The following is a 19,240-nucleotide window of genomic DNA, read 5'->3' on the forward strand; positions in this document are numbered from 1 at the left end:
AGGGAAAGACAGACTGTACAGTTTGGGCGAATTGCTTTCATTCATAGTTTCTTTCTTCTTTCAGACACCTGTCAATTTGCTTCCTCAGGGGGTTTCCTCGCAGAGAAGACATGAAACTCACTGCATTTGGCTGAGTGTCCTGTTTAATGAAAGCAATAAATTATGTCAGTGAGGGAGGTCTGGGAGAGGCGAGCCAGGGAAGGTAGGATAGGGGTTTCTGTAGGAACGGGGGGGTGGGCACTTGCCTCAGCCTTGGCCTCCTTTATTTATTTATTTTTATTTTTTAAGATTTTATTTATTTATGAGAGAGAAAGAGAGAGGCAGACATAGGCAGAGGGAGAAGCAGGCTCCATGCAGGGAGCCTGATGTGGGACTCAATCCTGGGACTCCAGGATCACACCCTGAGCCAAAGGCAGATGCTTAACCACTGAGCCACCCAGGCGTTCCTTTGGCCTCCTTTATAATCAATAATATAGCGGCATGGGGAGAAGGAAGGTTGCAAGGGAGGTGCCCAAGAGAGCCTGGAGGGAAGCCCCAGTGTGCTTCTCGATTTCTCTAGGGGGGCTCTTTTCAAATCCTGGTCCCTAATGTGCAGAAGGCTTAGCCTCTGTAGCGTACCCAGCAGGGGGGTGGCCTGTGTGATGTGATGGGGGAGAGCCAAGGGAGAGTCCCACGTTGTCTCCTCTACTTACCAGTTGCTCGTGTAGAGTGCCACTGCTGGAGAAGCAGAGTTCTTTTCCATACATCTACCCTGGAGGTCAGCGAGTGGTACGGTACTTACCCTTGTTGGTACGTGTCCTGACAAGGAGGCCAGAACTAACCACACAACTCCACCAACGTCAGTCTGTACCTAGAGCAGGCCCTGCAGTCAAGCTCCATTCGGAATAAATGATATCGCCACCAAGTTGTGATCTGACGAAGACCCTCCTCCTGCTCTAAGCCTGGGTTCTTGCACTCTGGAAAGTGGGGATGATGCTGCCTACTTAACAGGGCCATCGCATGGCTGAAGCAACATCATGGATGTGAAAGCTTCTGGGCCATGCAGGTTCTGGTGCATCCAGCCTGCTGCCTCTTGGGATCCAGTTAATCGGGCCTGGCTAGGTTAGATCCATGGGTTTTCCCTGTACTTTCTTCCACTTCCCACTCTGTATCCCAGTGCCCTTCCCCAGCAGCCTGTTATGTGATATTGTACCATTAACCCTTATCCCTCCTTTTTAAGAAGCAGACAATAATAATGTAGACAGAGAGATGACAGGCACACAGACCAATTGACAGTCTCTCTACAAACAGACACATTAAATAAATATCAATTCACATTTATGGGCAAATAATGAGGTCAGTGTACTTAGGAAGAATGGTAAGAATGGGCTTGTCCGTACTTCCTGGGTGATTGACTGCTCTCAGCAAAGTCTCCAAACGTTTTCCAAACAAAGGAGTCAACTCGGGAAAACACCACCTGCTTGGAACTGCATCAGACAGGTGCCTCAAGGAAAAGTAGTATCAGCACTTCCCTTTATGGCCCATCTTTTAACAGTAAAAGGGGCTGATTGGCTAAATAGGAGTGAATTTTATGAAGCTCTCAAAGCAGAATCTGTTTGCTCCAGAGCAGTAGAAACAGTGATATGTGAGATTTATGGAGTAATTGGGATGGTTTACTGGACTTTTAACCTCTGCATGGGGTACTAGCTCCTGGTACGGAAGGGTCACCTCTACTCGCTCTTTCTCATGGGCTCAATTTTCTCTCTAGTATGATTTGGACGTCAAGTAAAAACCCCAAGAAGGCACAATTAATTCATTTATAATCTATTGCCCATTCCTCAGTAGATGAAATGTTTCAAGAAAAATTACACAGCATAATTTTTAAAAATGCATCTTGGCATAGTTTTAATCTCAACTGTTTCTCTGGAATACAACTTCCAAAACAACTTATATTCAGTGTGAGAGGTCTTTGGAGGGTGCTGACTTAGAATTTGCTGGGAATAGGTCACATGGGGTAAAGGATTATGACGGGTAAAGAAAACAGCTCCAGAGAGGGAACAGCCAGCATGGAGCAAGGAGTCCATGAGGGGGAAGGTGCCCCGGATGCAAACCAAGGAATTTGAGTTTTGCTCTGTTGGTGACAGGGGACGAAAGGGGCTTTTGAGCAAGGGAGTAATGGTAGATTCATTCACAGATTAAAGGAGTCTCTGTCTTCAGTTGTCACCCCTCTTTTCCCTTCTCACAACACAGTTGGGAAGTGTCCTTGAACTCGTCTTGGCTCAAAGACTGGACCCAGGATAACAATTTATTCTAACACTGTCTTTGGAGGGTCTGCTATAAGCTGGTCTGCTTCTATACTTCACTAGCCAGTGGACTATCTCTATCCCAAATCAAAAGGAAATGAGACAATGATGAAAAGCTATCAGGTCACATGACCATGTTCCTCTAGGAAAAAAGGCTCTTCACATGATAAAGTGACAAGTGGCTTAAAAGTCACCCAGTCCAGTACAAATAGGAATAGTTCCAGAGAATGAAGTGATTCGACCAAAGTGAGTAAAATACTTCAACCAACCTTCAGGGGGCATCTCTGCATTATAGGCTTTGTACTAGGTGCTGGGAATGCATGAAAATAAGACCTGGTCCCTGTCCTCAAGAAGCTTATAGTCTGGAGAGGAGAGGAACACATAAAGATATCCTGTTAATACATGATCTCAAGAGGCATTTGGAATTGAGGTAGATGATTGCTACAGTGCTATTCAGTACTATTCAGCTCTAAATTTCCATGCATCTGTGACAAAGCAGAAGCCTGTAGTCAGGTGATGAATGCAGTTCAGGTTTATGAAAATATAAGAAAGGAGTATTTGGCAGCAGCCCGGTTGGCTCAGCGGTTTAGCGCCAGCCTTCAACCTAGGGTGTGATCCTGGAGACGTGAAATCGACTCCCACATTGGGCTCCCTGCATGGAGCCTGCTTCTCCCTCTGCCTGTGTCTCTGCCTCTCTCTTTGTGTGTCTCTCATGAATGAATAAATAAAATCTTAAAAAAGAAAGACAAAGAAAAAAAAAGAAGGAAAGAAAAAAAGAAGGAAAGAAAGAAAGAAAGAAAGAAAGAAAGAAAGAAAGAAAGAAAGAAAGAAAGAAGGAAGGAAGGAAGGAAGGAAGGAAGGAAGGAAGGAAGGAAGGAAGGAAGGAAAGAAAGAAAGAAAGAAAGAAAGAAAGAAAGAAAGAAAGAAAGAAAGAAAGAAAGAAAGAAAGAAAAAGATTTGGCATAAATTGGAAGATCACAGAAGGCATTTTGAAACTGGTTAGTATCAGAGCTCCCTGTGGTGGCCAGCCTCCCAGATGGTCCCCAGTGATTCTTGCCCCCTGGTCTTCAAGCACTCATGTAGCCTCTGCCTGCATTGAGTCTGGTAGAGGGCGTAGTGGAGGTCACAAACAGCATTGTGGGTTTCACCTCAGTCTCTTGACTCACTCTGGGGGAAGGCAACCCCAAGCCCTGAGGACACTCAAGTAGTCCATGGAGAGGCCCATGGAGAGGCCCATGGAGAAGAGCTGAAACCCCTGCACACAGCCAACACCCACTTGCCAGGCAAGTGAGTGAGCCGCCCTGGGAGCAGCTCCTTCAGTCGCAGGCAACCTTCAGATCATGAGGCCCTGGTGGACACCGACTATAATCCCATGAGAAACTCTGAGCCAGAATGAAATTCTTGACTCATGGAAACTGGGAGACAATAAGTGATTGGTACTGTTTTAAGACACTAAGTTTTGGGGTTAGCAATAAATGATGGACCTAACACCTATGTTAAGAATACCAGTCCTCTGTTAACCAATCCCATCATCTCCAGACCATTTTCAATTTAGCACCCCAATTTTTTCTGATACCAAAAGCTGATAAGATAATTTTTAAATGAGGGCGGGGGGTGGGAGTGAATGGGTGACGGGCACTGGGTGTTATTCTGTATGTTAGTAAATTGAACACCAATAAAAAATAAATTAAAAAAATAAAATAAAATAAAATGTTGATGTAGTCACATAAAAAAAGATAATTTTTAAATTATTTTTATATACAGAAACTTGACAGTCTATTGTTCAATAAATATTATTTAAAACAGGCTGTATTTTTAAAAATAAGTGATTTGGAAAAAGGTTTATGGAGTTAAGCAGGATATTAATTTTCTTTCTAGTTCCACTTGATATAATGTCAGTGGCATTTCAACAAGTACTCTTTTCTTCAATTGCTTTCTTTATATGGTGGCATTCTGGCAAGAGGATTTCTTTTCTGTGTGGTAGCATTTCTGAAATAGTTGTATGCATGTTTCATTGTTTGTTTATTTTCTAAATAGTAGGTTTACCAAAAAAGCTCCCCATTTCAATTGTAAAATAGTGTACTTCAGCAGAAACCTAGGATGGCTTTGTCAGTGTTTTTAAACACCAGAGAGTTTTAGTTTCTCAGATTCCATTCTCAGTCTAATTCAGTTTGGGGAAGAGTTTGTGTCACCAAAAGTAGATGGCAAGGATGGGATCTGTGTATATGGAAAACTGCTTCTAATAGGTGTAAATTCTATTTAAGCAGACACAGATGCCCAAGCCAATTAGAGAAAATGGAACCTGGCAGATGGAGAGACACACCACGGTCGGTCCCCCAGGAGCAGGAGTTTTAATCACAGCCCAGTGTGAAGAACACTTAACGGAGATTTGGAGATTATGAGAAACCATTAGCACCTTGTCAACCACAGCAATCAAGAGTGCCTTTTGCTTTAAACCATAGCCTTCTACGTTCTCCCTAAAACTACAAAAGACCAGTTACTTGGAGCAACTCTGCTTGCTAGGATTTCACTAGCTAGGAGCTCCTTGGATTATAGCAGGAAGAGCAAATGGGACAGTCTAGGGTCCTCACCTTAACTCCTCCACTCCTATAATCTTCTGGTTGGCAGATTGTTTTAAAGAGAGATCTTCAGGGATCCCTGGGTGGCGCAGCGGTTTGGCGCCTGCCTTTGGCCCAGGGCGCGATCCTGGAGATCCGGGATCGAATCCCACGTCGGGCTCCCGGTGCATGGAGCCTGCTTCTCCCTCTACCTGTGTCTCTGCCTCTCTCTCTCACTGTGTGCCTATCATGAATAAATAAAAAATTTTTTTAAAAAAAAGAGAGATCTTCATTCTGATACCCTGTACCCACTCATCTCCCCTTCTCCGGTGCCCTGAGTAAACTCAAAAGGACGTCTTTGTGATTGGGAATGCTGATCTCAGATGCCAGAGCTGGACACCTCTCCATTCACCTCTCCACACTGAGGCACCCTGGGGTGGAGGCTGGTACCCAGGCTCTGATTGAAGTCAGGACTCTGTCATTTACTATGTGTGTCACCTGGACAAGTTACTTAACCTCTTTGAAGCTAGTTTTTAATCTTTCAACATGCATTCCTTCTAATGTCATTGTGAGGATAAAAAAATAATAATAGTTGACAGTAAATACTCCCTATGCACCAGGCATTGTTCCAAGTGTTTTACGAATATTTACATGTTTAATCCTCACAGAAACCTTATAAAAAAGGCACTCTCATTAGCCCCATGTTACTGATGAGGAAGCTGAGACACAGAGAGGCTAAGTGACTTCCCCACGGTCATAGAGTTAACAAATGCCAGAGTGAGGCTTCACACCCAGGCAGCCTGAACACACTGACGATCTCAGTGCCATGCTACAACGTCTCCATGGAGGCATCAGACATTATTAATAATATCAGCTATTATTAATCGGCATGTCCTTCCCAACTTGCAAGCTGCTGTCTTAGCCTGGGCCCCACTGCCACTGATGCCACTGGGATATTGGCGGAGTCAGAGGCTCAGTCACCGAGCCCACCACGAAGTGACAGTCTGAGAACTTCCTCCAAGTACTAGCATCTTGAGTTACATCTGACCCTGATGAGCAGATTGTCTGGAGCCATCTGGCAGATTTGAGCACTGGTCACTTGATGTCAGCCAAGCAAGGACTCTTGAGCGGACACGAGCGGGCAGAAAGCCAAGCTCTACCCAGGGTCATCGGCAGCTGTTATCAATCAGGCTGGTGGCAGAGGATGTGGAAGTCAGCAGGAGCACTTTTATCCCAGGCTGAACACAGGCTGTCAGCTGGAAACACAGGCCTTGCTCTCGGGTAATTCCTAACTTCCTATTAGAAATAAACAAAAAGCCCGCTCTACTGAATTTCCCACTCAGCTTCACGGCTTGGCAGCCGGTCCCTAATGCCTATCACCTAAGATAGCAAAGACAGCCGCTGGACTAGAACAGAAATGCTGGGAAAGGCCATCCCCTCCCTGACCTCTGCTCCACTGAGCGACTGATCCTGTGGGAATCCAGATGCATCAGGGTTTTCTAGCCTGGAAGGGGACCCGGCTTGGGATGGGGAGGCATGTTGGGAGAGGAGAAGACTGAGCAGAAAGACAGAGGAAGGAAAGGAGTGCTGAGTGAGCAGCAGGACAAGCCCAGGTACCCCCTCTGGGTTCCTGGTGCCTGGTACATTGCTCGCAGGCCCAAGACCCCCTGCTGAGTCCTCTGGGGGAGGGCCAGTGCCAGCCCTGTGGGCGGTGGGTGGGAGGGAGGGCGACATTCTGGCTGGGGATGTAGACACTGTGCTCTGCAGTACTGAAATGGCTGGCCCAGGGCATGGCCCAGGCCCAGGTACAGCACAGGCCCAGGGGCATAGCACAGGCCAGGGACGTAGCACAGGCTGGGAGTATAGCACAGGCCCAGGGGTGTAGCACAGGCCAGGGGCATAGCACAGGCCAGGGGCATAGCACAGGCCCAGGGGTGTAGCACAGGCTGGGACATAGCATAGGCCAGGGACATAGCACAGGCCAGGGACGTAGCACAGGCTGGGGACGTAGCACAGGCCGGGGACATAGCACAGGCTGGGGACGTAGCACAGGCCAGGGGCATAGCATAGGCCCAGGGCATAGCACAGGCTGGGAGCATAGCATAGGCCTAGGGCATAGCACAGGCCCGGGGGCATAGCACAGGCCCAGGACGTAGCACAGGCCCGGGGCGTAGCTCGTTGCCAGACCCCCTCCCTGCACTGCACTCTTGGCTTTGTGCTGGTTATGCCCGTGTCTGTGGGAAACAGCATCTCTGTGAATTTGCTGACTTTCCTGACATGCCACACCTGGCAGCTGTTGTCACTATTTCCTGTAACAATAAGCTGCCTTCCAGGTGCCAGGATACCTGCCTGATATGATTTGACTTGACTTTCCTCCCCAAATGACAATGCCTTCCTATTTATGAATTTGTGCCACCACATCTCAAGTCTAGGTCTCTCAAGGCTGTTGTTTCAGAAGCTCTTTTCATCCTGCGTGTGCTAAACTCCATTTCAGAACATACAGGGTGGAGTACATAATACGTGAGGCTCAGTGCAAAATGAAAATATGGGCCCCTGGTTCAGAAGTCACTAAGAATCGTCAAATGGTGACAGCAGAGCATTAGACGAAGCCTGGGGTCCCCCTGAACTCCGAGCCTGGTACCATCACATCCGTGAAGCTGGCCCTGCCTGGGCCTAAGAGGCTAAATTTCTATTGGCAAGGTTATCTGAGTCGAAGGTTACACAGTATACATGTTTAGTCATTTTTTCTTAATTTTTAGAAGACCATAACACTGTATTAAAAGATCCAAGTGTAAACATTTTAGTCATTACTGGATGTATAAAAATATACAGGACACCAAACCTGTACCTAGATATGCATCTAGGTGTGTCGCTTGGTAACACATAACTGTCTTTGATGGCTGCATAACATAGACCTAATTTTCCCTCAGCCTCTCAGAGGGTCCTCTGTGGCTCTGAAAGCACCTGTCCCAACTGGAGCGGGCATCACCTAAGGATGTGCCAGCTGTCACATAGCCATGCTGATCAGAAGGAACCAGTTCCCAGGAGAAGGAAAGTTCAGCAGTTGTAGAGCTGGAAACCCAGGAACTAGACCTGGGAGCTTACCATGTATGACGAGGCGAGGAAGAAAGAAGTCCAGTGGTTGACAGGCAGGTCAAGGTTGGGATTGCAGGTTAGAGACAGTGGCACATCTAGACTCACCCGTCTCCTGAATGGAGGTCAGGGAGCCATGTCACCCCCAGAGCAATGAGCCTAAGCCCACCTCCCCCATCCCTCTCCACCCCCTGCCCCATTCTCCTATGGGTCCTATTATCTGGTACTGGCTCCAAGGTTAACCTGTGTAGACTTGAACCCACCCAGTGCCCCCTCGGCTGGTGGGTGATGGAGCTGTACTTAGCCCTCCCTCTGCTGTTGGTCTCAGTGCCAAGGATGAGCTGAGCTGGGAAGGAATGTGCTGAGGCTGAGCAGACCTGGCCGCAGGTCAGAGATGAGTCTCTGCCTGGCACCAGCACCTTCCATGGCCGCTGAGGGCTTCTCTGACAGCATGCCTGTGAGGTCCATCACCAGAGGGCTGGGCAGGCCAGGGCAGACCGGCGGCCAAGCCCAGGAAAGCCAGATGGAAGATGCTGGTGGGGAAAGCGTCAGTTGTGGGAGCATTTATTTGTAGCCATACAGAAGCTGTCCTAGGTCAGGCCAGGGGGTCCAGGGTTAGGGCTAGAGTTGCCAGATAAAATATCTTATGTAATCCTCACACTAAAACATTATTTGGCATTTATCTGAAACTCAAATTTAACCAATATCCTGTATTTTTATTTGGTCAATCTAGCAACCTTAGTTATGACCCTGCAGGTCTATACAGGTTAACCTCAGAGCCAGTGTGGCTAAGGAGGCAGGGACCAGGGCTCTAGAACCTGACTGCCAATTTGCTTAGCCTCCCTGTGCCTCCAGTTCCTCAGCCATAAAGTGGAATAACATTCTTACCACGGTTCTGTGAAGTGCTTAGAGCAGAACACAGGGCACATAGAAGCACTCAATGAAAGTTAACCCTTATTATTTTTTATTTATATAGCTTTGCTCGTTTTGCCTCCTCTTCCTGGAATTTTGTTCCCTCCTATTATCATCTGGAAAAAATCCTTTCATCCTTTAAGATCCAGTTAAGAAGCTGTAGTCTCTGTGAGATCTTCCTGGGCTTCCTCAGGCCCCATTAATTACTGTCTCCTCATCCATTCCCCCATAATTATTGCTTTATGTTCTTTATTCACACTATCATATTATACTAGGGAATCACACATATTCTATCTACATACGTGACCTGCCTAAGGGCACCTACCTTTTTGGAGAACTTAATATAATGCCTGGTATGGGGCGCCTGGGTGGCTCAGTTGGTTGAGCATCCAACTCTTGATTTTGGCTCAGTCGTGATCTCGTGGGATCAAGTACTGCATTGGGCTCCATGCTCTGCGCAGAGTCTGCTTGTCCCTCTCCCTCCTCCCATTTGCACTCTCAATCTCTCAAACAAACAAACAAACAAAATCTTTTAAAATATGTATATATAATGCCTGGCATGTTTTGTAGTTAAATTCCTCATTACTATTCCCCATTCCATAAAATTGAATGTTCAATCTATTAGTTTAGAATTGATTTCTTTCCCTTTTTTTTTTTTTTAAGATTTTATTTATTTGAGAAAGAAAGAGCAAGAGAGTGCAAGTGGGGAGGGGCAGAGGGAGAGAGAAAAAGCAGACTCCTCACTGAGCAGGGAACCTCACATAGGGCTCGATCCCAGAACTCTGGGATCATGACCCGGGTTAAAGGCAGAGGCTTAACTGAATAAGCCACCTAAGGTGCCCCTGATTTTTTTCTTAATTTAATAATTGTACTATTAATTAGTTCTTCTTCCCACCCCTTCCTACTACTCTCCCTGTTTTCTTTCTCCTAGATTCTTCAAAGTTTCATCACGCGGTCAGTGTGCAATGACTAGCCTGGATGGATTGTTTTGCATTCCGAATGCCTTATTTGGGAATTAATGCTCACCACCCACACATAGACATGGCCCTTAATTCTGGTGGGAGGAATGTTCTTCCTCTGCTCTGCCTACAGAATCCATAGGAAGGCTGCCAAGTGCTGTGCTTTGAGTAGATGAGTCCAAGTCCTGTAAAGGAGTTTGGCTCCTATCAGCAGATGCTAGGAGCTTGTCTGGTAGTTCCCGGCCAAGGAACATATAGCTACCTTGGACCCAGGACCACTTTATCCAATAAATGGATAAATGAGCCTCCTACAGCCCTATAAAAAATTTTAAGACTTGAAAAATTATACAAACTTTTCAAAATAAGAAAAGGAAACTTGTGAAATCAAAATTGATTAAGTAAACACCTATGAAATGTAGCATGACTCCAGCTAGTCAACTGCATCTGAACCCACCTCTTACCTGGTTAAATATGTTTCATGTGAGATGAGAGAACATTGTAGTAATTTTTGATACGGAATGTGATCTCCAGAAGTAAAAAGTGCCTGAGGCTTAGGAGAGACTCAAAATGACCTCGTGCTGCCTGCTAGGTCAGCGCTCCTGGCTTTAAGAGGCATGGACTTGGGGCAGCCCGGGTGGCTCAACAGTTTAGCGCCGCCTTCAGCCCAGGGCCTGAGCCTAGAAACCTGGGATCGAGTCCTGCGTCGGGCTCCCTGCATGGAGCCTGCTTCTCTCTCTGCCTGTGTCTTTGCCTCTCTCTCTGTATCTCTTACGAATAAGTAAATAAAATCTTTAAAAAATCATACGTATAAAAGGGTTTCTGCAAAGTATAAAGCAACATATCACAGAAATATTTTTAGTAAATATTTCTTTAAAAAAAAAAAGAGGCATGGACTTGAGGAGAAAGAGAAGAGGGCCCTTATCTGGACAGATTAGGATATCATACGGGGTGGCAGCAAAATTATCCTGCAGGGCAGGCTTCCTGCACAACAGAACATCTCTGTAGAATGTTTTGGCATTGGACGCTGTGGCCTCAGGCAAGGGTGTCCAGGTCCAGATCACTTCCGACCAAGCCAGAGAGTGTTCTAGAAGCTCAGACCACCAAACCTGGAATTCCCATGTTTTTATTTCATCAACAAATACTTGTGGAGCCCTGTCCCTGTGAATGGGACAGGTACAGTGCCTGCCCTCAGGAAGCTATAGTCTGGTTATAAAAACAGACCTTCAGGGCAGCCCAGGTGGCTCAGAGGTTTAGCGCTGCGTTCGGCCCAGGGCCTGATCCTGCAGACTCGGGATTGAGTCCCACTTCAGGCTCCCTGCATGGAGCCTGCTTCTCCCTCTGCCTGTGTCTCTGCCTCTCTTTCTCTCTCTTTCTCTCTTTGTCTCTCATGAATTAAAAAAAAAAAATCTTTAAAAACAGACCTTCAGGGCAGCCCCGGTGGTGCAGCGGTTTGGCGCTGCCTGCAGCCTGGGGCGTGATCCTGGAGACTCGGGATCGAATCCCCACATCGGGCTCCCTGCATGGCTGCTTCTCCCTCTGCCTGTGTCTCTGCCTCTCTCTGTGTGTCTATGAATGAATAAATAAAATCTTAAAAAAAAAACAACAACTACTTCTGAGATGCCTACTAATACTTCTGTCTAGTTGGTATTCAGCAGTTAAAAAATGTTAAAAAAAAAAAAACAGACCTTCAGAAAGGATGAATACCCACCATTTGCTTCGACATGGATGGAACTGGAGGGTATTATGCTGAGTGAAATAAGTCAGTCAGAGAAAGACAATTATCATATAGTTTCACTCCTATGTGGAATATAAGAAACAGTGAAAGGGACCATAAGGGAAGGAAGGGAAACTGAGTGGGAAAAAATTAGAGAGGAAGACAAACCATGAGAGACTCCTGACTCTGGGAAACAAAGGGTGGGGGGATGGGGTGACTGGGTGACAGGCATTAAGGAGGCCACTTGATGGGATGGGACTGGGTGTTATACTATATATTCGCAAATTGAATTTAATAAAATATTTTTTAAAACAGACCTTGAGCAGCTAACTGCCACAGGAAGGAAGGTCACAGGGAGGGAGCTGTGGGTGTTTGGCAGAAAGGCTTATCTGAGGGTCGGGGACTTTCCAGAATAATTGGCATTTAAGTCGTGATAACTGGTGGCTGAGGAGGAGTGAGCTGGGTGGAAAGCCTTCCATACCGCCCCTGTGCTGCCCTAAACCTGGTACTGGGGTGCCAGGGTTGGGCATCCTGTGTGTGCCCAATCTTCTGAAGCCCCTCCAGATTGGCCCAGTCATAACTCTGAACCCCTGCATTGGCTTCCTGATTTGCCCTGAGTTCTGCTGGAATCACACACAGCTGGCTCTGCCTGTTTCACTGGGGCCCTCCCCCGCTTGGTATCCCAGCCTCTGTGCATGATGGTTGGCTCCTGGGTGGCCCATATAAAGCTGTTAGGCTACCACCACATGTTTACAAGCATCACCCCTGCCCCAGAACACCATGCCCCTGCCTACCCCATCTGACCTCCTCAGAGGTCAGGCCAGGCAGATCACAACCTTGTGTACCTCCTCTTTGGCCTCTCTGCAGGAGCCACCCTTTTGCATTCCCACCACTTCCCTCTGGCTCATTCCTAAGGTTCAACCATACGTGAGGCAGATCCTCCAGGAATCCTGTGTGTCATAGAGCATTGTTTCCCAAACTAGAGCATCCAGTGAACCCTAAAGATATATCCGTGCACCCCAGTTTGAGGAACACTACGCTGGAAGATACATGCAGGCACCCCTAGATGACATGTGACAAACACAAATGTGTACCTGAATCCATGCTGGCATTTAGTTGTCAGGTGGTCAATCACATGTTACAAAACGTTTATTTTTTTAAGTTAGCATCAAAATGAATAAAAAATAATTCTTACAGAGAATTATTCAAAGGGGTTTTAGACCCCACTTTGAAACATATAGCCTCAGGGTATAGAAAACACCACACCTTTCTGGGCCTCAAGTATTCCCATCTCAGAAATGGGTTTACACTGCCCACATCTTACACACCTCCCAAATACTCTATCAATTATATGATGTCCATAAAACACTTGCTTTTTAAGGGAAGGGACAGACATGTTACAGAAGTAGCAGGAGGAGCTCACACAGGCCAGGAGGGTGGAGTGCAGAGCCTGGAAGACACACCTGCACACTGGGGGGGGGGGGGGGGTTGGATGACAAGGATGGCTTGTCACCTAGGTGGTGGCACGGGACTGAGCCAGGGCCCTGGGCCTGTCATTGGTGCATGAGTGAGCTGCCAGGTGGGACCTGAGCTCATAGGCCTCCAGGAAGTCATCTCCTCCTCTGCCCTTATTGGGGGAGGGCTGTCCTCTCCCTATAAAACACTTTCAACTCCACCTGAAGATACCAGGTAATTACTAATGTGTTATTATTATTTGTCTTTGTCCTGTCTGCCAGCTGACAGAGGCAGCCACCCTGTCCACCTCAGTAATCTCCAGCTTTCCCCTCTAATAGAGACCCAGCTCCATTTCCTGTAGAAATTTTCAGGCGAAAACCCACCGGTTCTACTCCTCCCAGATGGGATTTTTTTTTTTTTTTAAGATTTATTTATTTATTCATGAGAAAGGCAGAGACACAGGCAGAGGGAGAAGCAGGCTCCTCACAGGGAGCCCGATGTGGGACTCGATCCCGGATCCTGGGATCATGACCTGAGCCAAAGGCAGGCACCCAAGATAGGATTTTGGTTTTAAGCTCTGCTTTTCTGTTAACTTGTCTGTGTGGCCTAATGCTTGAAAGAAAAAATAAACATTATCTGAGTAATGTTGGCAATTAGTTGCGAGAAAGGCACAACATTGTTGGGACACTTGGGTGGCTCAGTGGTTGAGCAACTGCCTTTGGCTCAGGTCCTGGGATCGAGTCCCACATTGGGCTCCCCACAGGGAGCCTGCTTCTCCCTCTGCCTGTGTCTCTGCCTCTCTCTGTGTCTCTCATGAATAAATAAATAAAATCTTTTTTTAAAAAAAGAAATTTGAATATCTCCATTTTAGATTCCTTAGAACCATAAATTGCTTTTCTGGGGCAGCCCCGGTGGCGCAGTGGTTTAGCGCCGCCTTCAGCCCGGGGTGTGATCCTGGAGACCCTGGATTGAGTCCCACGTCAGGCTCTCTGTATGATGCCTACTTCTCCCTCTGCCTGTGTCTCTGCCTCTCTCTCTCTCTGTCTCTAAGAATAAATAAATAAAATCTTTAAAAAAAAAAAGAAAGAAAACCCTCTTTCTTAAAAATAAATAAATAAATAAATTGCTTTATTTAAGACCATCACATAGTGGTGGTCTTTAGCCTTCAGTTCTTCCGAGATGCTTCATAGGAGAGAATCAACCTCTGATGAACTTGAGTCTCCTTGTCTCTCTGGTAGAAATCCCCTTTATAAACACAGCGGGGGGAAAAAATAAAATAAGATAAACACAGCGGGAATCTAGGGTTTTCATCTCACCCAAAACCCTCCTCCAAATGGGAAGTTGGGTGAGTCTGGCTAACTGCGCTGGCGGGGACCCTGCAGGGCCATTGCAGGTAGAGGGAGTATCTCATTTGGTGCCTGGATCCTTGGAGACTTTTTTAAAACCAGCCTAGAACCTAGAGTCTAGTCAAGATCATATTCCCAAACTCCTTTCCCACGAAGACCTGGTAAAATGCTGCAGCGGTCTCAGTTTCATTTATGTGCTGCTTTTCAGGGGCCTCGCATCCTTACCCCAGGGACAGAAGGTTTGGGGTGCAGCGCAAGCACTTCTCCCTCTGCAGCTACCGCTTAGGTGTATAGCGCATGTTTGTCTCGAGGGGGTCTTGTTGCTGGGGGTCAGACAGAGGGGGAGCCCGGCCGGGCAGCGCCAGTCTGTATCCAGAGATTCTGGAGCTGTTGCCCAAGGAGCAGTCAGACAGGAGGGGAAGGGAGGCCTCTTTATTTCCTCATGGACATTTGCTGGGGTCCAAGGTCTTGCAGCAGATGATGTGGCTGAAGGACAGTGGAGGCTCCTGGGGGTGGAGGGAGCAAGAGGAGGTCCGGAGGGGGACATGGGCAGCCTGGCCATCACAAGGGCCCTGGCTCAGGAGACACTCTTCTAGCTCCACGGCCACTGCCCAAGTCACTCTGTTCAGTGGTCTTCCCATCAGGTCTTCCTTTCCAGTCCTGCCCACTCGCACCTCTCAGCACCGATTCTTCTGTCCCCAGGGCTTCACGGGCAAGCACCCCTGGAACCAGGCTCATAGTTTAGGAACAGGTCCTACCCCAAGGGCCCTTCCCCAGGCCATCCCCACCCCCACCCCCCAACTAATTTTGGCTTCCTACTGTGAAGCTGGTTCTGTGACCTTCTTTCTTTTCCAGAAATATGCTAATTGGTTTTCTTCCCTTGTCTCTTTCTCCCACTTCCTGGAGGGTAGCTACCTTGGGACCTGCTGACATTAGGAAGAAGCTACCTGCCAGGTGTTTTGTGGGCTTGACAGGTGTGCCCGCAGGCCCACCCCTGGGGCTCTGGTGTCACAGTCCTCCATGCCTACCTGGCCAGAAGAGGTGGGGTGGGTGGGGGCCTGCCTCCCGGCCTCCTGAAGCCGCAGCCTTGGAGCACTGGGCCCCCACCCCCCCCCCCACCCCCCCCCACCCCCCCCCACCCCCCCCCCCCCCCCCCCGCCTACACTTGACCACCTACACTTGACCTGAGGAGTAGAGTGTGGGTTTTGGAACTTCTTGGGGAAGCGTTGGGTCATTCACTGTGTCAAAGGGAGAGAAAATTGCTTGGATTCAAGTAGCGATGTTTTAATATCTGCTCTTTATTTATGTAAGACACCGGCTTCCCACTGTTGTCATCTTGTTTTGAACATGTTTTTATAGCAGAGTGCCTGACCTCACACCTCCTTACTTTCTCACTTCCCCACCACCCCCGCCCTCTCTGCAATAAAAGAGGCCCATCAGAGGACCGAGCAGGCCCAGAGGCTTTTCCGGGGCATGGAAGTGATATTGTACCTTTCCAGATTTTGAAGAAAACAGAATAGATTTAGATCTATGGAAAAGTTACAAAGATAGAATGGAATTCCCATATACCCCTCACCTGGTTTCCTCTGTTAACATCTGACATCACTAGCGGACATCTGTCACGCCAAGAAACCAAACTGGTACATTATTATTAAGTAAATTCCACCTTTTATGCAGATTTCACTAGTTTTCCTCCTACAAAGCCCTTTCTGTTCTAGAACCCCACCCCCACCCCCCTGAGGGTACCACATTGTATTTACTTGTCCTTAGTCTCCTCTGGCCTGTGAAAGTTTCTGACTTCCCTTGTTTAAAAAATTTGGGCACTTTTGAGAAATACCACTCAGGTATTTTTTGGAATGTCCCCCAATCTGCATTTGCCTGATGCTTTTGCCATGGTTGGACTAAGGTTATAAGTTTGGGGAAGGAAGACCACAGAAGTGAAGTACCATTCTCATCATGATATGTCAAGAGTACATATCACCAACATAACTCATCACTGATGTGAACTGTCATATCACTGTCCCCTCTTTCCATACTGCACTCTGGAAAATAAGCCCACTCTCAGGGCAGGTGGAGGAAAAAGCTAAGCTCCACCTGTGAAGAAGGGAGATCACTTAAATTATTTGGAGAGATCCCAGAGATGTTTTTGATTTTGTTTTTTTTTTTAAGATTTTATTTATTCATTAGAAACACAGAGAGAGAGAGGCAGAGACACAGGCAGAGGGAGAAGCAGACTCCCTGCAGGGAGCCTAATGTGGGACTCTATCCTAGGACCCCAGGATCATGCCCTGAGCCCAAGGCAGAGGCTCAACTACTGAGCCACCCAAATGCTCCCCAGAGATGTTTTTAAAGGAAGCCAGAAGTACCCTTGAACACTTACTAGAAGGCCGGTGGTACTTGATGCATGGATTTTGCAGGGCTGGTGTCACAGAGACTGTTTAGCAACTGTTCATAAGTCCAAAAATGTGTATTAGACTGAAAGGCTATTTCCATGCAAGCTGATGCACCCCTATTTCCCTATTTTAGGACCAAGGGTCTCATTTCCCCAGATCCTAGGAGTGGTGGCTTCTCCCAGACATTGCTTGCCTCTGAAGAGAACTACCTTCCCACGGGGTCCCCCACATCCATGACTGGTTAATACAGGTGCTGGGGTCTGGCTCCCTGGCCTCAGTGGTAGTTCTGAAAGGCCGTGCCAGCGTCAGGGCTCCTGGATAGGCTGAGGCCTCTGTGACAACCACGTCTCAGTTCATCTCTCCCCCTGCCGGGTGCTGAAGGCCTGTTGCAGTAATTAAGACTGAATCTAGACCCCAGGCATTGCAGACGAGGATTACATGCAATTCAATGATATCTTTGCGCTCCCACTGTCTGCTCAGTGCTAGGAACCAATGAAGCAGCGATCACAAGTGTAATGAGAATGAGAAGGAAAGTTTGAAGTGTAGTCGGGGGAGTTCACTTAGAGGGCATCAATGAAGGCCTCTCTGTGAGGATATGTTTCAGCTGAGATGGGAGGGACGAGCTGGAGGGAACCACGTGTATGGGAGGCAGGGAGGCTGGGAGGTGGAAGGTTTCCTGGAGAAAAGCTCACCAGAACAGTATGCACGTCAAAAACAAACCAGTGTCAAGAGAGACATCTGGAAGAACTGAAAGAAGGCCAGGATGTCTGGAACTGAGTGGTATATATATATATATATATATAGAAAGAAAAGTTTGTTTCCTGGAAAAAATCACATGATAGTTTAGTCATGTGGAATAGTTCTACTTCCTTAAAATGAGCTTGTTCTATAGACTTTAACACATAAAGTTCAGTGATATTTTAATAATAAATTTACAGCTCAGATATTCTGCTAAATTTATGTAAAACATACCTAAAGCTCAAGTGTTTCAAAAATTAAATGCTAAGCCCAAAAATGTGTATTAGACTGAAAGGCTATTTCCGTGCAAGCTGATGCACCCCTATTTCCCTATTTTAGGACCAAGGGTCTCATTTCCCCAGATCCTAGGAGTGGTGGCTTCTCCCAGACATTGCTTGCCTCTGAAGAGAACTACCTTCCCACGGGGTCCCCCACATCCATGACTGGTTAATACAGGTGCTGCAGTCTGGCTCCCTGGCGTCAGTGGTAGACAGTTCTAAAAGGCCGTGCCAGCGTCAGGGCTCCTGGATAGGCTGAGGCCTCTGTGACAACCACCTCTCAGTTTCTCTCTCCCCCTGTCCAATCCCACCTCTCTTATAACCCTGCAGGCATCATTTCTGAGAGAATTCTCCAATAAACTACCTGTATGCAAATCTCTGCTTTTGAAGCTGTTTTTTGGGGAAGTTGACCTATAACAGATCTATACCATTGGTTAGATAGGGCTGCTAATGCAAATTACCATAAACTGAGTGGCTTAAAACAGTAGAAATTTATTCTCTCTCATTTCTGGAGGCCAGAAGTTCACAATCTAGGTGTCAGCAGGGCCACACTCCCTACAGAGGCTCTTGGGGAGAATCTTTTCTTTTGCTTCTGGTGGCTGCCTGACTCCAGTCTCTACCTCTGTCTTCACATGCCTATCTACCCATGTCTATTTAGCTCTTTTCTCCTCTTCTAAGGACTTAGCATTGGTTTCAGGGCCCACACTAATCCAGGATAGGCACCTCTTGAGATCCATAACTTAATTACATCTACCAAGACCCTTTTTCCAAATAATGATAGTATCTAAAGGTTCTGGGTGGGCACAACTTTTGGGAGACCACACTCAAACCACTACACACACTCAAATATTAAAAATGTTATACTCTAGGATGGGAACTTATCTATAGATTATTTAAATTTTCTTCTTTGTACTTTTTTATTTCAAATTTTGTACAGTGAATGTGTATTACTTTTGCAAGAGTAATTGTTTCTTAAGTTGGTAGTTTGACCTAGAGTGTACAGTCTGAATTAAAATGTATCTGCTCTCTGAATAGAGGGTAAGAGTTGGTGACCACAGATATGCTGAAATACTGTCCCATTATAAAACTCTTAGACTCTGAATTCTTTTTTTTTTTAAGATTTATTTATTTGAGGGAGAGAGAGAGCACATGAGCAAGGGGGAAGAGCAGAGGGAGAAAATCTCTAGCTGCCTCCCCACTGAGCCAATGCAAGGCTTGATCTCACATCCCTTAAGATCATAACTTGAGTCAAAATCATGAGTCAGGGGCACCTGGGTGGCTCAGATGGTTGAACATCTGCCTTTGGCTCAGGTTGTGGTCTCCGGGTCCTGGGATCGAGCCCCACATGGGGCTCCCAGCTCAGCGGGGAGTCTGCTTCTCCTTCTCTCTCTGCCTCCTGGCCCCACTTGTGTGCTCTCTCTCTCTCTCTCAAATGAATAAATAAAAATCTTAAAAAAAAAAATTGTGAGTCGGATGCCTGGCCGACCATGCTACTCAGGTGCCCCTAGATCC

This window comes from Canis lupus, chromosome 6, assembly GCF_003254725.2.
Source record: "Canis lupus dingo isolate Sandy chromosome 6, ASM325472v2, whole genome shotgun sequence".
Classification (NCBI taxonomy): domain Eukaryota; kingdom Metazoa; phylum Chordata; class Mammalia; order Carnivora; family Canidae; genus Canis; species Canis lupus.